At 47.1% G+C, this 19,755-nt stretch overlaps 1 protein-coding gene across 1 annotated transcript in view; it reads left to right on the top strand.

Annotated features, from left to right (window-relative positions):
* Nucleotides 1–19,755, top strand: part of LOC123730405 (mitogen-activated protein kinase 1) — an 88,281-nt gene that overhangs the window by 1,244 nt on the left and 67,282 nt on the right. The window lies entirely within an intron of this gene.

Here is a 19,755-nt window from a genome sequence, read left to right as displayed (position 1 = left end):
GGGCCAGTCTGAGAGCCAGTGTGAGGGCCAGTGTGAGAGCCAGTCTGAGAGCCAGTCTGAGAGCCAGTGTGAGAGCCAGTGTGAGAGCCAGTGTGAGAGCCAGTGTGAGAGCCAGTGTGAGAGCCAGTCTGAGAGCCAGTGTGAGAGCCAGTGTGAGAGCCAGTGTGAGGGCCAGTGTGAGGGCCAGTGTGAGGGCCAGTGTGAGGGCCAGTGTGAGGGCCAGTGTGAGGGCCAGTCTGAGGGCCAGTCTGAGAGCCAGTCTGAGAGCCAGTGTGAGGGCCAGTGTAATGCTGGATCTGAGATGTGGAGCCCTGATGGAGTTCTGTACCTTCTCCTTTCGATAGGATGTCTACTGTGGTTAAACCCCGTGTTAATGCTGCATTACCCTCACCAGCTACTGGTTCTCTCTCCTCCACTAGTCTCCAGTTGTAAACTACAGTAGGACTAGTGATACTAGTTCTCTCTCCTCCACTAGTCTCCAGTTGTAAACTACAGTAGGACTAGTGATACTAGTTCTCTCTCTCCTTCACTAGTCTCCAGTTGTAAACTACAGTAGGACTAGTGATACTAGTTATCTCTCATTCACTAGTCTCCAGTTCTAATAGAATCTCTCTCTCAATAGCAGTCGACATCATACATTGCAAGTCCCACCAAGATTGTTAATGTAGTCACTTGCAGTCTGTCTCTCTCTCTCTCTCACACACACACACACACACACACACACACACACACACACACACACACACACACACACACACACACACACACACACACACACACACACACACTTACTTTGTGGTTGTGTACGTTTTAGCTCATTGAGAAACAGTGGGAGGTGTCAGCAAATGGAGTCCCAGGTACTGAGGAGACCCATCTGTTCTTCTAGTCCCAGGTACTGTGGAGACCCATCTGTTCTTCTAGTCCCAGGTACTGAGGAGACCCATCTGTTCTTCTAGTCCCAGGTACTGAGGAGACATCTGTTCTTCTAGTCCCAGGTACTGAGGAGACCCATCTGTTCTTCTAGTCCCAGGTACTGTGAGGAGACCCATCTGTTCTTCTAGTCCCAGGTACTGAGGAGACCCATCTGTTCTTCTAGTCCCAGGTACTGAGGAGACCCATCTGTTCTTCTAGTCCCAGGTACTGAGGAGACCCATCTGTTCTTCTAGTCCCAGGTACTGTGAGGAGACCCATCTGTTCTTCTAGTCCCAGGTACTGTGAGGAGACCCATCTGTTCTTCTAGTCCCAGGTACTGTGAGGAGACCCATCTGTTCTTCTAGTCCCAGGTACTGTGAGGAGACCCATCTGTTCTTCTAGTCCCAGGTACTGAGGAGACCCATCTGTTCTTCTAGTCCCAGGTACTGTGAGGAGACCCATCTGTTCTTCTAGTCCCAGGTACTGTGAGGAGACCCATCTGTTCTTCTAGTCCCAGGTACTGTGAGGAGACCCATCTGTTCTTCTAGTCCCAGGTACTGAGGAGACATCTGTTCTTCTAGTCCCAGGTACTGAGGAGACATCTGTTCTTCTAGTCCCAGGTACTGTGAGGAGACATCTGTTCTTCTAGTCCCAGGTACTGAGGAGACCCATCTGTTCTTCTAGTCCCAGGTACTGAGGAGACCCATCTGTTCTTCTAGTCCCAGGTACTGAGGAGACCCATCTGTTCTTCTAGTCCCAGGTACTGAGGAGACCCATCTGTTCTTCTAGTCCCAGGTACTGAGGAGACCCATCTGTTCTTCTAGTCCCAGGTACTGAGGAGACCCATCTGTTCTTCTAGTCCCAGGTACTGAGGAGACCCATCTGTTCTTCTAGTCCCAGGTACTGAGGAGACCCATCTGTTCTTCTAGTCCCAGGTACTGTGAGGAGACCCATCTGTTCTTCTAGTCCCAGGTACTGAGGAGACCCATCTGTTCTTCTAGTCCCAGGTACTGTGAGGAGACCCATCTGTTCTTCTAGTCCCAGGTACTGAGGAGACCCATCTGTTCTTCTAGTCCCAGGTACTGTGAGGAGACCATCTGTTCTTCTAGTCCCAGGTACTGTGAGGAGACCCATCTGTTCTTCTAGTCCCAGGTACTGTGAGGAGACCCATCTGTTCTTCTAGTCCCAGGTACTGAGGAGACCCATCTGTTCTTCTAGTCCCAGGTACTGTGAGGAGACCCATCTGTTCTTCTAGTCCCAGGTACTGTGAGGAGACCCATCTGTTCTTCTAGTCCCAGGTACTGTGAGGAGACATCTGTTCTTCTAGTCCCAGGTACTGAGGAGACCCATCTGTTCTTCTAGTCCCAGGTACTGTGAGGAGACCCATCTGTTCTTCTAGTCCCAGGTACTGTGAGGAGACCCATCTGTTCTTCTAGTCCCAGGTACTGTGAGGAGACCCATCTGTTCTTCTAGTCCCAGGTACTGTGAGGAGACATCTGTTCTTCTAGTCCCAGGTACTGAGGAGACCCATCTGTTCTTCTAGTCCCAGGTACTGTGAGGAGACCCATCTGTTCTTCTAGTCCCAGGTACTGAGGAGACATCTGTTCTTCTAGTCCCAGGTACTGTGAGGAGACCCATCTGTTCTTCTAGTCCCAGGTACTGTGAGGAGACCCATCTGTTCTTCTAGTCCCAGGTACTGTGAGGAGACCCATCTGTTCTTCTAGTCCCAGGTACTGTGAGGAGACCCATCTGTTCTTCTAGTCCCAGGTACTGTGAGGAGACCCATCTGTTCTTCTAGTCCCAGGTACTGTGAGGAGACATCTGTTCTTCTAGTCCCAGGTACTGTGAGGAGACCCATCTGTTCTTCTAGTCCCAGGTACTGTGAGGAGACCCATCTGTTCTTCTAGTCCCAGGTACTGAGGAGACCCATCTGTTCTTCTAGTCCCAGGTACTGTGAGGAGACCCATCTGTTCTTCTAGTCCCAGGTACTGTGAGGAGACCCATCTGTTCTTCTAGTCCCAGGTACTGTGAGGAGACATCTGTTCTTCTAGTCCCAGGTACTGAGGAGACCCATCTGTTCTTCTAGTCCCAGGTACTGTGAGGAGACCCATCTGTTCTTCTAGTCCCAGGTACTGTGAGGAGACCCATCTGTTCTTCTAGTCCCAGGTACTGTGAGGAGACCCATCTGTTCTTCTAGTCCCAGGTACTGTGAGGAGACATCTGTTCTTCTAGTCCCAGGTACTGAGGAGACCCATCTGTTCTTCTAGTCCCAGGTACTGTGAGGAGACCCATCTGTTCTTCTAGTCCCAGGTACTGAGGAGACATCTGTTCTTCTAGTCCCAGGTACTGTGAGGAGACCCATCTGTTCTTCTAGTCCCAGGTACTGTGAGGAGACCCATCTGTTCTTCTAGTCCCAGGTACTGTGAGGAGACCCATCTGTTCTTCTAGTCCCAGGTACTGTGAGGAGACCCATCTGTTCTTCTAGTCCCAGGTACTGTGAGGAGACCCATCTGTTCTTCTAGTCCCAGGTACTGTGAGGAGACATCTGTTCTTCTAGTCCCAGGTACTGTGAGGAGACCCATCTGTTCTTCTAGTCCCAGGTACTGTGAGGAGACCCATCTGTTCTTCTAGTCCCAGGTACTGAGGAGACCCATCTGTTCTTCTAGTCCCAGGTACTGTGAGGAGACCCATCTGTTCTTCTAGTCCCAGGTACTGTGAGGAGACCCATCTGTTCTTCTAGTCCCAGGTACTGTGAGGAGACATCTGTTCTTCTAGTCCCAGGTACTGAGGAGACCCATCTGTTCTTCTAGTCCCAGGTACTGTGAGGAGACCCATCTGTTCTTCTAGTCCCAGGTACTGTGAGGAGACCCATCTGTTCTTCTAGTCCCAGGTACTGTGAGGAGACCCATCTGTTCTTCTAGTCCCAGGTACTGTGAGGAGACATCTGTTCTTCTAGTCCCAGGTACTGAGGAGACCCATCTGTTCTTCTAGTCCCAGGTACTGTGAGGAGACCCATCTGTTCTTCTAGTCCCAGGTACTGAGGAGACATCTGTTCTTCTAGTCCCAGGTACTGTGAGGAGACCCATCTGTTCTTCTAGTCCCAGGTACTGTGAGGAGACCCATCTGTTCTTCTAGTCCCAGGTACTGAGGAGACCCATCTGTTCTTCTAGTCCCAGGTACTGTGAGGAGACCCATCTGTTCTTCTAGTCCCAGGTACTGTGAGGAGACCCATCTGTTCTTCTAGTCCCAGGTACTGTGAGGAGACATCTGTTCTTCTAGTCCCAGGTACTGAGGAGACATCTGTTCTTCTAGTCCCAGGTACTGTGAGGAGACATCTGTTCTTCTAGTCCCAGGTACTGTGAGGAGACCCATCTGTTCTTCTAGTCCCAGGTACTGTGAGGAGACCCATCTGTTCTTCTAGTCCCAGGTACTGTGAGGAGACCCATCTGTTCTTCTAGTCCCAGGTACTGTGAGGAGACCCATCTGTTCTTCTAGTCCCAGGTACTGTGAGGAGACCCATCTGTTCTTCTAGTCCCAGGTACTGTGAGGAGACCCATCTGTTCTTCTAGTCCCAGGTACTGTGAGGAGACCCATCTGTTCTTCTAGTCCCAGGTACTGTGAGGAGACCCATCTGTTCTTCTAGTCCCAGGTACTGTGAGGAGACCCATCTGTTCTTCTAGTCCCAGGTACTGTGAGGAGACCCATCTGTTCTTCTAGTCCCAGGTACTGTGAGGAGACCCATCTGTTCTTCTAGTCCCAGGTACTGTGAGGAGACCCATCTGTTCTTCTAGTCCCAGGTACTGTGAGGAGACCCATCTGTTCTTCTAGTCCCAGGTACTGTGAGGAGACATCTGTTCTTCTAGTCCCAGGTACTGAGGAGACATCTGTTCTTCTAGTCCCAGGTACTGTGAGGAGACATCTGTTCTTCTAGTCCCAGGTACTGTGAGGAGACCCATCTGTTCTTCTAGTCCCAGGTACTGTGAGGAGACCCATCTGTTCTTCTAGTCCCAGGTACTGTGAGGAGACCCATCTGTTCTTCTAGTCCCAGGTACTGTGAGGAGACCCATCTGTTCTTCTAGTCCCAGGTACTGTGAGGAGACCCATCTGTTCTTCTAGTCCCAGGTACTGTGAGGAGACCCATCTGTTCTTCTAGTCCCAGGTACTGTGAGGAGACCCATCTGTTCTTCTAGTCCCAGGTACTGTGAGGAGACCCATCTGTTCTTCTAGTCCCAGGTACTGTGAGGAGACCCATCTGTTCTTCTAGTCCCAGGTACTGTGAGGAGACCCATCTGTTCTTCTAGTCCCAGGTACTGTGAGGAGACCCATCTGTTCTTCTAGTCCCAGGTACTGTGAGGAGACCCATCTGTTCTTCTAGTCCCAGGTACTGTGAGGAGACCCATCTGTTCTTCTAGTCCCAGGTACTGTGAGGAGACCCATCTGTTCTTCTAGTCCCAGGTACTGTGAGGAGACCCATCTGTTCTTCTAGTCCCAGGTACTGAGGAGACCCATCTGTTCTTCTAGTCCCAGGTACTGTGAGGAGACCCATCTGTTCTTCTAGTCCCAGGTACTGTGAGGAGACCCATCTGTTCTTCTAGTCCCAGGTACTGTGAGGAGACCCATCTGTTCTTCTAGTCCCAGGTACTGTGAGGAGACCCATCTGTTCTTCTAGTCCCAGGTACTGTGAGGAGACCCATCTGTTCTTCTAGTCCCAGGTACTGTGAGGAGACCCATCTGTTCTTCTAGTCCCAGGTACTGTGAGGAGACCCATCTGTTCTTCTAGTCCCAGGTACTGAGGAGACCCATCTGTTCTTCTAGTCCCAGGTACTGTGAGGAGACCCATCTGTTCTTCTAGTCCCAGGTACTGTGAGGAGACATCTGTTCTTCTAGTCCCAGGTACTGTGAGGAGACCCATCTGTTCTTCTAGTCCCAGGTACTGTGAGGAGACCCATCTGTTCTTCTAGTCCCAGGTACTGAGGAGACATCTGTTCTTCTAGTCCCAGGTACTGAGGAGACATCTGTTCTTCTAGTCCCAGGTACTGAGGAGACCCATCTGTTCTTCTAGTCCCAGGTACTGTGAGGAGACCCATCTGTTCTTCTAGAGGGAAAAGGGTAGAAAGAGGGAGAGAGAGGGAGAAGGGGAGGGAGGGAGGGAGGGAGAGAGAGAGGGGTAGAAAGAGAGGGGTGTGTGGGCCCTGTCATGAAACAACCCCTGACTGTAGGTTTTAGTTGCATGCTTCCTTGAATTCCACCCTCCTGCAGGAACAAGTGAGAAGGCCAGGGTTTAGGCTATGGCTATGCCCTATGGGCCCTGGTCAAAAGGAGTGCACTACATAGGGAAAAGTGTGTCATTTGGGATGCAAGCTATGTCTCAGTGGAGCCAGGCAGGCAGGGAGCCACATGACTGCACTTGGCACTCTCTCTGCATTTCCCAGCTTGCCCCTCCCAGCCTCCCTCCTGCACTGAGCAAACACACACACCAACCCTCCCTAATCACTCACCTAATCACTCACCTAATCACTCACCTTTCCCTGTGTGAACACAGAATCACAGAGGTTTTTTTTCTTCCATACTACTCCTAATTTTGGAAGGACAGAAAAGTAGACTAGCCATACTGCTGGTTTTGGCTGGTCTTTCAGGAAAGGATTCACACTGGTTTAGGCTGGTCCGTATAGAGTCTTCAGGAAGGATTCACACTGGTTTAGGCTGGTCTGTAACTGTCCTGTTACCCGTACTGGGTCTCTGTTACCCGTACTGGGTCTCTGTTACCCGTACTGGGTCTCTGTTACCCGTACTGGGTCTCTGTTACCCGTACTGGGTCTCTGTTACCCGTACTGGGTCTCTGTCTGGGTCTCTGTTACCCGTACTGGGTCTCTGTTACCCGTACTGGGTCTCTGTCTGGGTCTCTGTTACCCGTACTGGGTCTCTGTCTGGGTCTCTGTCTGGGTCTCTGTTACCCGTACTGGGTCTCTGTCTGGGTCTCTGTTACCCGTACTGGGTCTCTGTTACCCGTACTGGGTCTCTGTTACCCGTACTGGGTCTCTGTCTGGGTCTCTGTTACCCGTACTGGGTCTCTGTTACCCGTACTGGGTCTCTGTTACCCGTACTGGGTCTCTGTCTGGGTCTCTGTTACCCGTACTGGGTCTCTGTTACCCGTACTGGGTCTCTGTTAGCCGTACTGGGTCTCTGTCTGGGTCTCTGTCTGGGTCTCTGTCTGGGTCTCTGTTACCCGTACTGGGTCTCTGTTAGCCGTACTGGGTCTCTGTTACCCGTACTGGGTCTCTGTCTGGGTCTCTGTTACCCGTACTGGGTCTCTGTCTGGGTCTCTGTTAGCCGTACTGGGTCTCTGTTACCCGTACTGGGTCTCTGTCTGGGTCTCTGTTACCCGTACTGGGTCTGTGAGTGTTATCTGCCTATTGGCCCCAATCTGCATGTGCCAAAAAGTGAGCAAACTGTGTAATTAACCAGGTTTCCATCCAACCTTTTTTTATGTGATTAAAGTACATGTCGGATAGAAAATGTCATGACAAGCCTGCTGGAAACACATTTGTTTTGTTGGTAAACTAGACAAGGTGGATCTTTTTGATGGTAAAATGTCGGTGGAAGTAAGTAGGCTTGGAGTCACGCAGTGACATGTTTGGTCCTGTCCTGACTGGTCAAACATGCACTTTATTAGGCTGCAGATGGAAGAAGTTACGGCAGTTTATTAGGCTGCAGATGGAAGAAGTTACGGCAGTTTATTAGGCTGCAGATGGAATAAGTTACGACAGTTTAGTAGGCTGCAGATGGAAGAAGTTACGGCAGTTTATTAGGCTGCAGATGGAAGAAGTTACGGCAGTTTATTAGGCTGCAGATGGAATAAGTTACGACAGTTTAGTAGGCTGCAGATGGAATAAGTTAGGACAGTTTATTAGGCTGCAGATGGAATAAGTTAGGACAGTTTATTAGGCTGCAGATGGAATAAGTTAGGACAGTTTAGTAGGCTGCAGATGGAATAAGTTAGGACAGTTTATTAGGCTGCAGATGGAATAAGTTAGGACAGTTTATTAGGCTGCAGATGGAATAAGTTACGACAGTTTATTAGGCTGCAGATGGAATAAGTTACGGCAGTTTATTAGGCTGCAGATGGAAGAAGTTAGGACAGTTTATTAGGCTGCAGATGGAAGAAGTTAGGACAGTTTATTAGGCTGCAGATGGAATAAGTTAGGACAGTTTATTAGGCTGCAGATGGAATAAGTTCCGACAGTTTAGTAGGCTGCAGATGGACTAAGTTAGGACAGTTTATTAGGCTGCAGATGGAATAAGTTACGGCAGTTTATTAGGCTGCAGGTGGAATAAGTTCCGACAGTTTAGTAGGCTGCAGATGGAAAAACTTCCGGCAGTTTATTAGGCTGCAGATGGAATAATTTAGGACAGTTTATTAGGCTGCAGATGGAATAAGTTAGGACAGTTTATTAGGCTGCAGATGGAATAAGTTACGGCAGTTTATTAGGCTGCAGATGGAATAACTTCCGGCAGTTTATTAGGCTGCAGATGGAATAAGTTACGACAGTTTAGTAGGCTGCAGATGGAATAAGTTACGACAGTTTATTAGGCTGCAGATGGAATAAGTTACGGCAGTTTATTAGGCTGCAGATGGAAGAAGTTAGGACAGTTTATTAGGCTGCAGATGGAATAAGTTAGGACAGTTTATTAGGCTGCAGATGGAATAAGTTAGGACAGTTTATTAGGCTGCAGATGGAATAAGTTAGGACAGTTTATTAGGCTGCAGATGGAATAAGTTCCGACAGTTTAGTAGGCTGCAGATGGACTAAGTTAGGACAGTTTATTAGGCTGCAGATGGAATAAGTTACGGCAGTTTATTAGGCTGCAGGTGGAATAAGTTCCGACAGTTTAGTAGGCTGCAGATGGAAAAACTTCCGGCAGTTTATTAGGCTGCAGATGGAATAATTTAGGACAGTTTATTAGGCTGCAGATGGAATAAGTTAGGACAGTTTATTAGGCTGCAGATGGAATAAGTTACGGCAGTTTATTAGGCTGCAGATGGAATAACTTCCGGCAGTTTATTAGGCTGCAGATGGAATAATTTAGGACAGTTTATTAGGCTGCAGATGGAATAAGTTAGGGCAGTTTATTAGGCTGCAGATGGAATAAGTTAGGACAGTTTATTAGGCTGCAGATGGAATAAGTTCCGACAGTTTAGTAGGCTGCAGATGGACTAAGTTAGGACAGTTTATTAGGCTGCAGATGGAATAAGTTACGGCAGTTTATTAGGCTGCAGGTGGAATAAGTTCCGACAGTTTAGTAGGCTGCAGATGGAAAAACTTCCGGCAGTTTATTAGGCTGCAGATGGAATAATTTAGGACAGTTTATTAGGCTGCAGATGGAATAAGTTAGGACAGTTTATTAGGCTGCAGATGGAATAAGTTACGGCAGTTTATTAGGCTGCAGATGGAATAACTTCCGGCAGTTTATTAGGCTGCAGATGGAATAAGTTAGGACAGTTTATTAGGCTGCAGATGGAATAAGTTAGGACACTGTTGACCAGAGAGCGTGTGTTTGTCCATTAATAATGACCTCATGGTGTACATACCACTGTTGACCAGAGAGCGTGTGTTTGTCCATTAATAATGACCTCATGGTGTAGATACCACTGTTGACCAGAGAGCGTGTGTTTGTCCATTAATAATGACCTCATGGTGTAGATCTGGCTATAACAGTGTTCTCTGTGACCATCAGTAGACTGTAAAATTCCATGGAAACCCATTTAACTTGGGTTTTTTATTCAGTATGTGGGAATTTACCTGTAAAACTTATTTTATGTGCGCTACCTCGTCACTCAGACTTTTATCTGAAACAAGTCAATTCGATGGAAACACATCTCTGGTGGGAAAATGCGTTTTGTTTTTATGCCACTGTGACTCTGGCGTATTAATATTTACATGGAGGGAGCACTGTGACTCTGGCTGGCTGTATTAATATTTACATGGAGGGAGCACTGTGACTCTGGCTGGCTGTATTAATATTTACATGGAGGGAGCGCTGTGACTCTGGCTGGCTGTATTAATATTTACATGGAGGGAGCGCTGTGACTCTGGCTGGCTGTGTTAATATTTACATGGAGGGAGCGCTGTGACTCTGGCTGGCTGTATTAATATTTACATGGAGGGAGCACTGTGACTCTGGCTGGCTGTATTAATATTTACATGGAGGGAGCACTGTGACTGGCTGGCTGTATTAATATTTACATGGAGGGAGCACTGTGACTCTGGCTGGCTGTATTAATATTTACATGGAGGGAGCACTGTGACTCTGGCTGGCTGTATTCATATTTACATGGAGGGAGCACTGTGACTCTGGCTGGCTGTATTAATATTTACATGGAGAGAGCACTGTGACTCTGGCTGTGTTAATATTTACATGGAGGGAGCACTGTGACTCTGGCTGGCTGTATTAATATTTACATGGAGAGAGCACTGTGACTCTGGCTGTATTAATATTTACATGGAGAGAGCACTGTGACTCTGGCTGTATTAATATTTACATGGAGGGAGCACTGTGACTCTGGCTGGCTGTATTAATATTTACATGGAGGGAGCACTGGGACTGGCTGGCTGTATTAATATTTACATGGAGGGAGCACTGTGACTCTGGCTGGCTGTATTAATATTTACATGGAGAGAGCACTGTGACTCTGGCTGTGTTAATATTTACATGGAGGGAGCACTGTGACTCTGGCTGGCTGTATTAATATTTACATGGAGAGAGCACTGTGACTCTGGCTGGCTGTGTTAATATTTACATGGAGAGAGCACTGTGACTCTGGCTGGCTGTATTAATATTTACATGGAGAGAGCACTGTGACTCTGGCTGGCTGTATGTATTAATATTTACATGGAGGGAGCACTGTGACTCTGGCTGTATGTATTAATATTTACATGGAGGGAGCACTGTGACTCTGGCTGGCTGTATTAATATTTACATGGAGGGAGCACTGTGACTCTGGCTGGCTGTATGAATATTTACATGGAGGGAGCACTGTGACTCTGGCTGGCTGTATTAATATTTACATGGAGGGAGCACTGTGACTCTGGCTGGCTGTATTAATATTTACATGGAGGGAGCACTGTGACTCTGGCTGGCTGTATTAATATTTACATGGAGGGAGCACTGTGACTCTGGCTGGCTGTATTAATATTTACATGGAGGGAGCGCTGTGACTCTGGCTGGCTGTATTAATATTTACATGGAGGGAGCGCTGTGACTCTGGCTGGCTGTGTTAATATTTACATGGAGGGAGCGCTGTGACTCTGGCTGGCTGTATTAATATTTACATGGAGGGAGCACTGTGACTCTGGCTGGCTGTATTAATATTTACATGGAGGGAGCACTGTGACTGGCTGGCTGTATTAATATTTACATGGAGGGAGCACTGTGACTCTGGCTGGCTGTATTAATATTTACATGGAGGGAGCACTGTGACTCTGGCTGGCTGTATTAATATTTACATGGAGGGAGCACTGTGACTCTGGCTGGCTGTATTAATATTTACATGGAGAGAGCACTGTGACTCTGGCTGTGTTAATATTTACATGGAGGGAGCACTGTGACTCTGGCTGGCTGTATTAATATTTACATGGAGAGAGCACTGTGACTCTGGCTGTATTAATATTTACATGGAGAGAGCACTGTGACTCTGGCTGTATTAATATTTACATGGAGGGAGCACTGTGACTCTGGCTGGCTGTATTAATATTTACATGGAGGGAGCACTGTGACTGGCTGGCTGTATTAATATTTACATGGAGGGAGCACTGTGACTCTGGCTGGCTGTATTAATATTTACATGGAGAGAGCACTGTGACTCTGGCTGTGTTAATATTTACATGGAGGGAGCACTGTGACTCTGGCTGGCTGTATTAATATTTACATGGAGAGAGCCCTGTGACTCTGGCTGGCTGTGTTAATATTTACATGGAGAGAGCACTGTGACTCTGGCTGGCTGTATTAATATTTACATGGAGAGAGCACTGTGACTCTGGCTGGCTGTATTAATATTTACATGGAGGGAGCACTGTGACTCTGGCTGGCTGTATTAATATTTACATGGAGAGAGCACTGTGACTCTGGCTGTGTTAATATTTACATGGAGGGAGCACTGTGACTCTGGCTGGCTGTATTAATATTTACATGGAGAGAGCACTGTGACTCTGGCTGTATTAATATTTACATGGAGAGAGCACTGTGACTCTGGCTGTATTAATATTTACATGGAGGGAGCACTGTGACTCTGGCTGGCTGTATTAATATTTACATGGAGGGAGCACTGTGACTGGCTGGCTGTATTAATATTTACATGGAGGGAGCACTGTGACTCTGGCTGGCTGTATTAATATTTACATGGAGAGAGCACTGTGACTCTGGCTGTGTTAATATTTACATGGAGGGAGCACTGTGACTCTGGCTGGCTGTATTAATATTTACATGGAGAGAGCCCTGTGACTCTGGCTGGCTGTGTTAATATTTACATGGAGAGAGCACTGTGACTCTGGCTGGCTGTATTAATATTTACATGGAGAGAGCACTGTGACTCTGGCTGGCTGTATGTATTAATATTTACATGGAGGGAGCACTGTGACTCTGGCTGTATGTATTAATATTTACATGGAGGGAGCACTGTGACTCTGGCTGGCTGTATTAATATTTACATGGAGGGAGCACTGTGACTCTGGCTGGCTGTATTAATATTTACATGGAGGGAGCACTGTGACTCTGGCTGGCTGTATGAATATTTACATGGAGGGAGCACTGTGACTCTGGCTGGCTGTATGAATATTTACATGGAGGGAGCACTGTGACTGGCTGGCTGTATTAATATTTACATGGAGGGAGCACTGTGACTGGCTGGCTGTGTTAATATTTACATGGAGGGAGCACTGTGACTGGCTGGCTGTGTTAATATTTACATGGAGAGAGCACTGTGACTGGCTGGCTGTGTTAATATTTACATGGAGGGAGCACTGTGACTCTGGCTGTATTAATATTTACATGGAGGGAGCACTGTGACTGGCTGGCTGTGTTAATATTTACATGGAGGGAGCACTGTGACTGGCTGGCTGTGTTAATATTTACATGGAGGGAGCACTGTGACTGGCTGGCTGTGTTAATATTTACATGGAGGGAGCACTGTGACTGGCTGGCTGTGTTAATATTTACATGGAGGGAGCACTGTGACTGGCTGGCTGTGTTAATATTTACATGGAGGGAGCACTGTGACTGGCTGGCTGTGTTAATATTTACATGGAGGGAGCACTGTGACTGGCTGGCTGTGTTAATATTTACATGGAGGGAGCACTGTGACTCTGGCTGGCTGTGTTAATATTTACATGGAGGGAGCACTGTGACTGGCTGGCTGTGTTAATATTTACACGGAGGGAGCACTGTGCCTGGCTGGCTGTGTTAATATTTACATGGAGGGAGCACTGTGACTGGCTGGCTGTGTTAATATTTACATGGAGGGAGCACTGTGACTGGCTGGCTGTGTTAATATTTACATGGAGGGAGCACTGTGACTCTTGCTGTGTTAATATTTACATTGAGGGAGCACTGTCACTGGCTGGCTGTGTTAATATTTACATGGAGGAGCACTGTGACTGGCTGGCTGTGTTAATATTTACATGGAGGGAGCACTGTGACTGGCTGGCTGTGTTAATATTTACATGGAGGTAGCACTGTGACTGGCTGGCTGTGTTAATATTTACATGGAGGGAGCACTGTGACTCTGGCTGGCTGTGTTAATATTTACATGGAGGGAGCACTGTGACTGGCTGGCTGTGTTAATATTTACATGGAGGGAGCACTGTGACTGGCTGGCTGTGTTAATATTTACATGGAGGGAGCACTGTGACTGGCTGGCTGTGTTAATATTTACATGGAGGGAGCACTGTGACTCTGGCTGTGTTAATATTTACATGGAGGGAGCACTGTGACTCTGGCTGTGTTAATATTTACATGGAGGGAGCACTGTGACTCTGGCTGTGTTAATATTTACATGGAGGGAGCACTGTGACTGGCTGGCTGTGTTAACACCACAGCTCACTGGGAGTAGGTCCATGTCGCTTTATAGCGTTAGTTTGTTTATCTTGATCATATGGAATCATATGTACAGTTGTAATTTATACTAGAAATGCAAGGCAGTTTCGGGCTAGATGTTTTTCAGAGGTGTAGGCGATGGCTCTGAAATGTTTACGAAGTGGGGCAGCCAATTCCACAAGGGGTCGCAGCGCCTCTCGTACATTCTTTGGACAGAACCCTGGAGTGTGTGTTTTGTACGAGCGTGTTTGTACAAGTGTGTGTGTGTGTCCTGCGATGATGTAAGGAAGCTGGAATGTAGCCTTGATCCCTGGTGTGTGTGTGTGTGTGTGTGTGTGTGTGTGTGTGTGTGTGTTGTGTATCAGTGAGCTTCCTGTGGACAGCAAGCCACCTCTTCACCCCTTCCATAACACGGCTTCATGTCAGTTTAGTTCATAAAGTCTCACTGGTCATCTCTGTCCTGGCTGGATGAGGCAGGTCTGGGATCCAGCCAGGACAGTCCCAGTGAGTCAATACAAGGTACAAGCTGTCCCTTTTTTAATCTGTTAATAGAGCTCATAGATTAGCTGTTCAGTGTGTCTGAATGAGATCATATTAACCCTGTAGTCAGGTCAGGACAGGAGGAAGTTGTTCTGACTGACAGCTCAACCAACCAACCAGCGTGTCGTCACTAGAAACCAAACCAGGAGGGAGGGACCTACCTTGTATTCGTCCAATAAGAATCTCTGGTGTTTTTTTTTCAAAACATTTTACGTGGCAAAAAATAAAGTGCTAAGTGCTAGCTAACAACGTTCCCAATGTTAGAGAGAGAGAGGTGGACCAACGTTCCCAATGTTAGAGAGAGAGAGGTGGACCGACGTTCCCAATGTTAGAGAGAGAGAGGTGGACCGACGTTCCCAATGTTAGAGAGAGAGAGGTGGACCGACGTTCCCAATGTTAGAGAGAGAGAGGTGGACCGACGTTCCCAATGTTAGAGAGAGAGAGGTGGACCGACGTTCCCAATGTTAGAGAGAGAGAGGTGGACCGACGTTCCCAATGTTAGAGAGAGAGAGGTGGACCGACGTTCCCAATGTTAGAGAGAGAGAGGTGGACCGACGTTCCCAATGTTAGAGAGAGAGAGGTGGACCGACGTTCCCAATGTTAGAGAGAGAGAGGTGGACCGACGTTCCCAATGTTAGAGAGAGAGAGGTGGACCGACGTTCCCAATGTTAGAGAGAGAGAGGTGGACCGACGTTCCCAATGTTAGAGAGAGAGAGAGGTGGACCGACGTTAGAGAGAGAGGTGGACCAACGTTAGAGAGAGAGGTGGACCGACGTTAGAGAGAGAGAGGTGGACCGACGTTAGAGAGAGAGGTGGACCAACGTTAGAGAGAGAGAGGTGGACCGACGTTAGAGAGAGAGAGGTGGACCGACGTTCCCAATGTTAGAGAGAGAGAGGTGGAACAACGTTATGTGTTTGACCTGTAGGACCTGTTGGTAGAGGTGTGTGTGTGTGTTTGACCCCTCACTCCCTGACCTTTAACCCTGTAGTGATTAGTGTCAAAATGTTTCCCATCATGGCGCCTATATTTCTGCTGTCCCTGTCTGACTGCCATTACCATGACGCCTCGTCTCTACGGCAACCAACCACTCTACCACTGACATCTACAAACACCACAAACCCAACACTGTTGTCATTTTAAGAGAAGGTTTTAATGTGGGGCTTTAGTCCAGATATCACTGCTAGTAGAGAAGGGTTTAATGTTGGGCTTTAGTCCAGCTATCGCTGCTAGTAGAGAAGGCTTTAATGTGGGGCTTTAGTCCAGCTATCACTGCTACTAGATAAGGGTTTAATGTGGGGCTTTAGTCCAGCTATCGCTGCTAGTAGAGAAGGCTTTAATGTGGGGCTTTAGTCCAGCTATCGCTGCTAGTAGAGAAGGCTTTAATGTGGGGCTTTAGTCCAGCTATCACTGCTAGTAGAGAAGGGTTTAATGTGGGGCTTTAGTCCAGCTATCACTGCTAGTAGAGAAGGGTTTAATGTGGGGATTTAGTCCAGATATCACTGCTAGTAGAGAAGGGTTTAATGTGGGGCTTTAGTCCAGATATCACTGCTAGTAGAGAAGGGTTTAATGTGGGGCTTTAGTCCAGATATCACTGCTAGTAGAGAAGGGTTTAATGTGGGGCTTTAGTCCAGATATCACTGCTCGTAGAGAAGGGTTTAATGTGGGGCTTTAGTCCAGCTATCGCTGCTAGTAGAGAAGGCTTTAATGTGGGGCTTTAGTCCAGCTATCGCTGCTAGTAGAGAAGGCTTTAATGTGGGGCTTTAGTCCAGCTGTCGCTGCTAGTAGAGAAGGCTTTAATGTGGGGATTTAGTCCAGCTATCACTGCTACTAGAGAAGGCTTTAATGTGGGGCTTTAGTCCAGCTATCACTGCTAGTAGAGAAGGCTTTAATGTGGGGCTTTAGTCCAGATATCACTGCTACTAGAGAAGGGTTTAATGTGGGGCTTTAGTCCAGCTATCACTGCTAGTAGAGAAGGGTTTAATGTGGGGCTTTAGTCCAGCTATCACTGCTACTAGAGAAGGGTTTAATGTGGGGCTTTAGTCCAGCTATCACTGCTAGTAGAGAAGGGTTTAATGTTGGGCTTTAGTCCAGCTATCACTGCTAGTAGAGAAGGGTTTAATGTGGGGCTTTAGTCCAGCTATCACTGCTAGTAGAGAAGGGTTTAATGTGGGGCTTTAGTCCAGATATCACTGCTACTAGATAAGGGTTTAATGTGGGGCTTTAGTCCAGATATCACTGCTACTAGATAAGGGTTTAATGTGGGGCTTTAGTCCAGATATCACTGCTAGTAGATAAGGGTTTAATGTGGGGCTTTAGTCCAGCTATCACTGCTACTAGAGAAGGCTTTAATGTGGGGCTTTAGTCCAGCTATCACTGCTAGTAGAGAAGGGTTTAATGTGGGGCTTTAGTCCAGCTATCACTGCTAGTAGAGAAGGGTTTAATGTGGGGATTTAGTCCAGCTATCACTGCTACTAGAGAAGGGTTTAATGTGGGGCTTTAGTCCAGCTATCACTGCTAGTAGAGAAGGCTTTAATGTGGGGCTTTAGTCCAGCTATCACTGCTAGTAGAGAAGGGTTTAATGTGGGGCTTTAGTCCAGATATCACTGCTAGTAGAGAAGGGTTTAATGTGGGGCTTTAGTCCAGATATCACTGCTAGTAGAGAAGGGTTTAATGTGGGGCTTTAGTCCAGATATCACTGCTACTAGAGAAGGGTTTAATGTGGGGCTTTAGTCCAGATATCACTGCTACTAGAGAAGGGTTTAATGTGGGGCTTTAGTCCAGATATCACTGCTACTAGAGAAGGGTTTAATGTTGGGCTTTAGTCCAGCTATCACTGCTAGTAGAGAAGGGTTTAATGTGGGGCTTTAGTCCAGATATCACTGCTCGTAGAGAAGGGTTTAATGTGGGGATTTAGTCCAGCTATCACTGCTACTAGAGAAGGGTTTAATGTGGGGCTTTAGTCCAGCTATCACTGCTAGTAGAGAAGGCTTTAATGTGGGGCTTTAGTCCAGCTATCACTGCTAGTAGAGAAGGGTTTAATGTGGGGCTTTAGTCCAGATATCACTGCTAGTAGAGAAGGGTTTAATGTGGGGCTTTAGTCCAGATATCACTGCTAGTAGAGAAGGGTTTAATGTGGGGCTTTAGTCCAGATATCACTGCTACTAGAGAAGGGTTTAATGTGGGGCTTTAGTCCAGATATCACTGCTACTAGAGAAGGGTTTAATGTGGGGCTTTAGTCCAGATATCACTGCTACTAGAGAAGGGTTTAATGTTGGGCTTTAGTCCAGCTATCACTGCTAGTAGAGAAGGGTTTAATGTGGGGCTTTAGTCCAGATATCACTGCTCGTAGAGAAGGGTTTAATGTGGGGCTTTAGTCCAGATATCACTGCTAGTAGAGAAGGGTTTAATGTGGGGCTTTAGTCCAGATATCACTGCTACTAGAGAAGGGTTTAATGTGGGGCTTTAGTCCAGATATCACTGCTACTAGAGAAGGGTTTAATGTGGGGCTTTAGTCCAGATATCACTGCTACTAGAGAAGGGTTTAATGTGGGGCTTTAGTCCAGCTATCACTGCTAGTAGAGAAGGGTTTAATGTGGGGATTTAGTCCAGCTATCACTGCTACTAGAGAAGGGTTTAATGTGGGGCTTTAGTCCAGCTATCACTGCTAGTAGAGAAGGCTTTAATGTGGGGCTTTAGTCCAGCTATCACTGCTAGTAGAGAAGGGTTTAATGTGGGGCTTTAGTCCAGATATCACTGCTAGTAGAGAAGGGTTTAATGTGGGGCTTTAGTCCAGATATCACTGCTAGTAGAGAAGGGTTTAATGTGGGGCTTTAGTCCAGATATCACTGCTACTAGAGAAGGGTTTAATGTGGGGCTTTAGTCCAGATATCACTGCTACTAGAGAAGGGTTTAATGTGGGGCTTTAGTCCAGATATCACTGCTACTAGAGAAGGGTTTAATGTTGGGCTTTAGTCCAGCTATCACTGCTAGTAGAGAAGGGTTTAATGTGGGGCTTTAGTCCAGATATCACTGCTCGTAGAGAAGGGTTTAATGTGGGGCTTTAGTCCAGATATCACTGCTAGTAGAGAAGGGTTTAATGTGGGGCTTTAGTCCAGATATCACTGCTACTAGAGAAGGGTTTAATGTGGGGCTTTAGTCCAGATATCACTGCTACTAGAGAAGGGTTTAATGTGGGGCTTTAGTCCAGCTATCACTGCTAGTAGAGAAGGGTTTAATGTTGGGCTTTAGTCCAGATATCACTGCTACTAGAGAAGGGTTTAATGTGGGGCTTTAGTCCAGAAATCACTGCTAGTAGAGAAGGGTTTAATGTGGGGCTTTAGTCCAGATATCACTGCTACTAGAGAAGGGTTTAATGTGGGGCTTTAGTCCAGATATCACTGCTAGTAGAGAAGGGTTTAATGTGGGGCTTTAGTCCAGCTATCACTGCTACTAGAGAAGGGTTTAATGTGGGGCTTTAGTCCAGATATCACTGCTAGTAGAGAAGGCTTTAATGTGGGGCTTTAGTCCAGATATCACTGCTACTAGAGAAGGGTTTAATGTGGGGCTTTAGTCCAGATATCACTGCTACTAGAGAAGGGTTTAATGTGGGGCTTTAGTCCAGCTATCACTGCTAGTAGAGAAGGGTTTAATGTGGGGATTTAGTCCAGCTATCACTGCTACTAGAGAAGGGTTTAATGTGGGGCTTTAGTCCAGCTATCACTGCTAGTAGAGAAGGCTTTAATGTGGGGCTTTAGTCCAGCTATCACTGCTAGTAGAGAAGGGTTTAATGTGGGGCTTTAGTCCAGATATCACTGCTAGTAGAGAAGGGTTTAATGTGGGGCTTTAGTCCAGATATCACTGCTAGTAGAGAAGGGTTTAATGTGGGGCTTTAGTCCAGATATCACTGCTACTAGAGAAGGGTTTAATGTGGGGCTTTAGTCCAGATATCACTGCTACTAGAGAAGGGTTTAATGTGGGGCTTTAGTCCAGATATCACTGCTACTAGAGAAGGGTTTAATGTTGGGCTTTAGTCCAGCTATCACTGCTAGTAGAGAAGGGTTTAATGTGGGGCTTTAGTCCAGATATCACTGCTCGTAGAGAAGGGTTTAATGTGGGGCTTTAGTCCAGATATCACTGCTAGTAGAGAAGGGTTTAATGTGGGGCTTTAGTCCAGATATCACTGCTACTAGAGAAGGGTTTAATGTGGGGCTTTA

Source organism: Salmo salar, chromosome 24 (assembly GCF_965601325.2).
Source record: "Salmo salar chromosome 24, fSalSal1, whole genome shotgun sequence".
NCBI lineage: Eukaryota > Metazoa > Chordata > Actinopteri > Salmoniformes > Salmonidae > Salmo > Salmo salar.
This window is presented reverse-complemented; position numbering and strand designations above follow the sequence as displayed.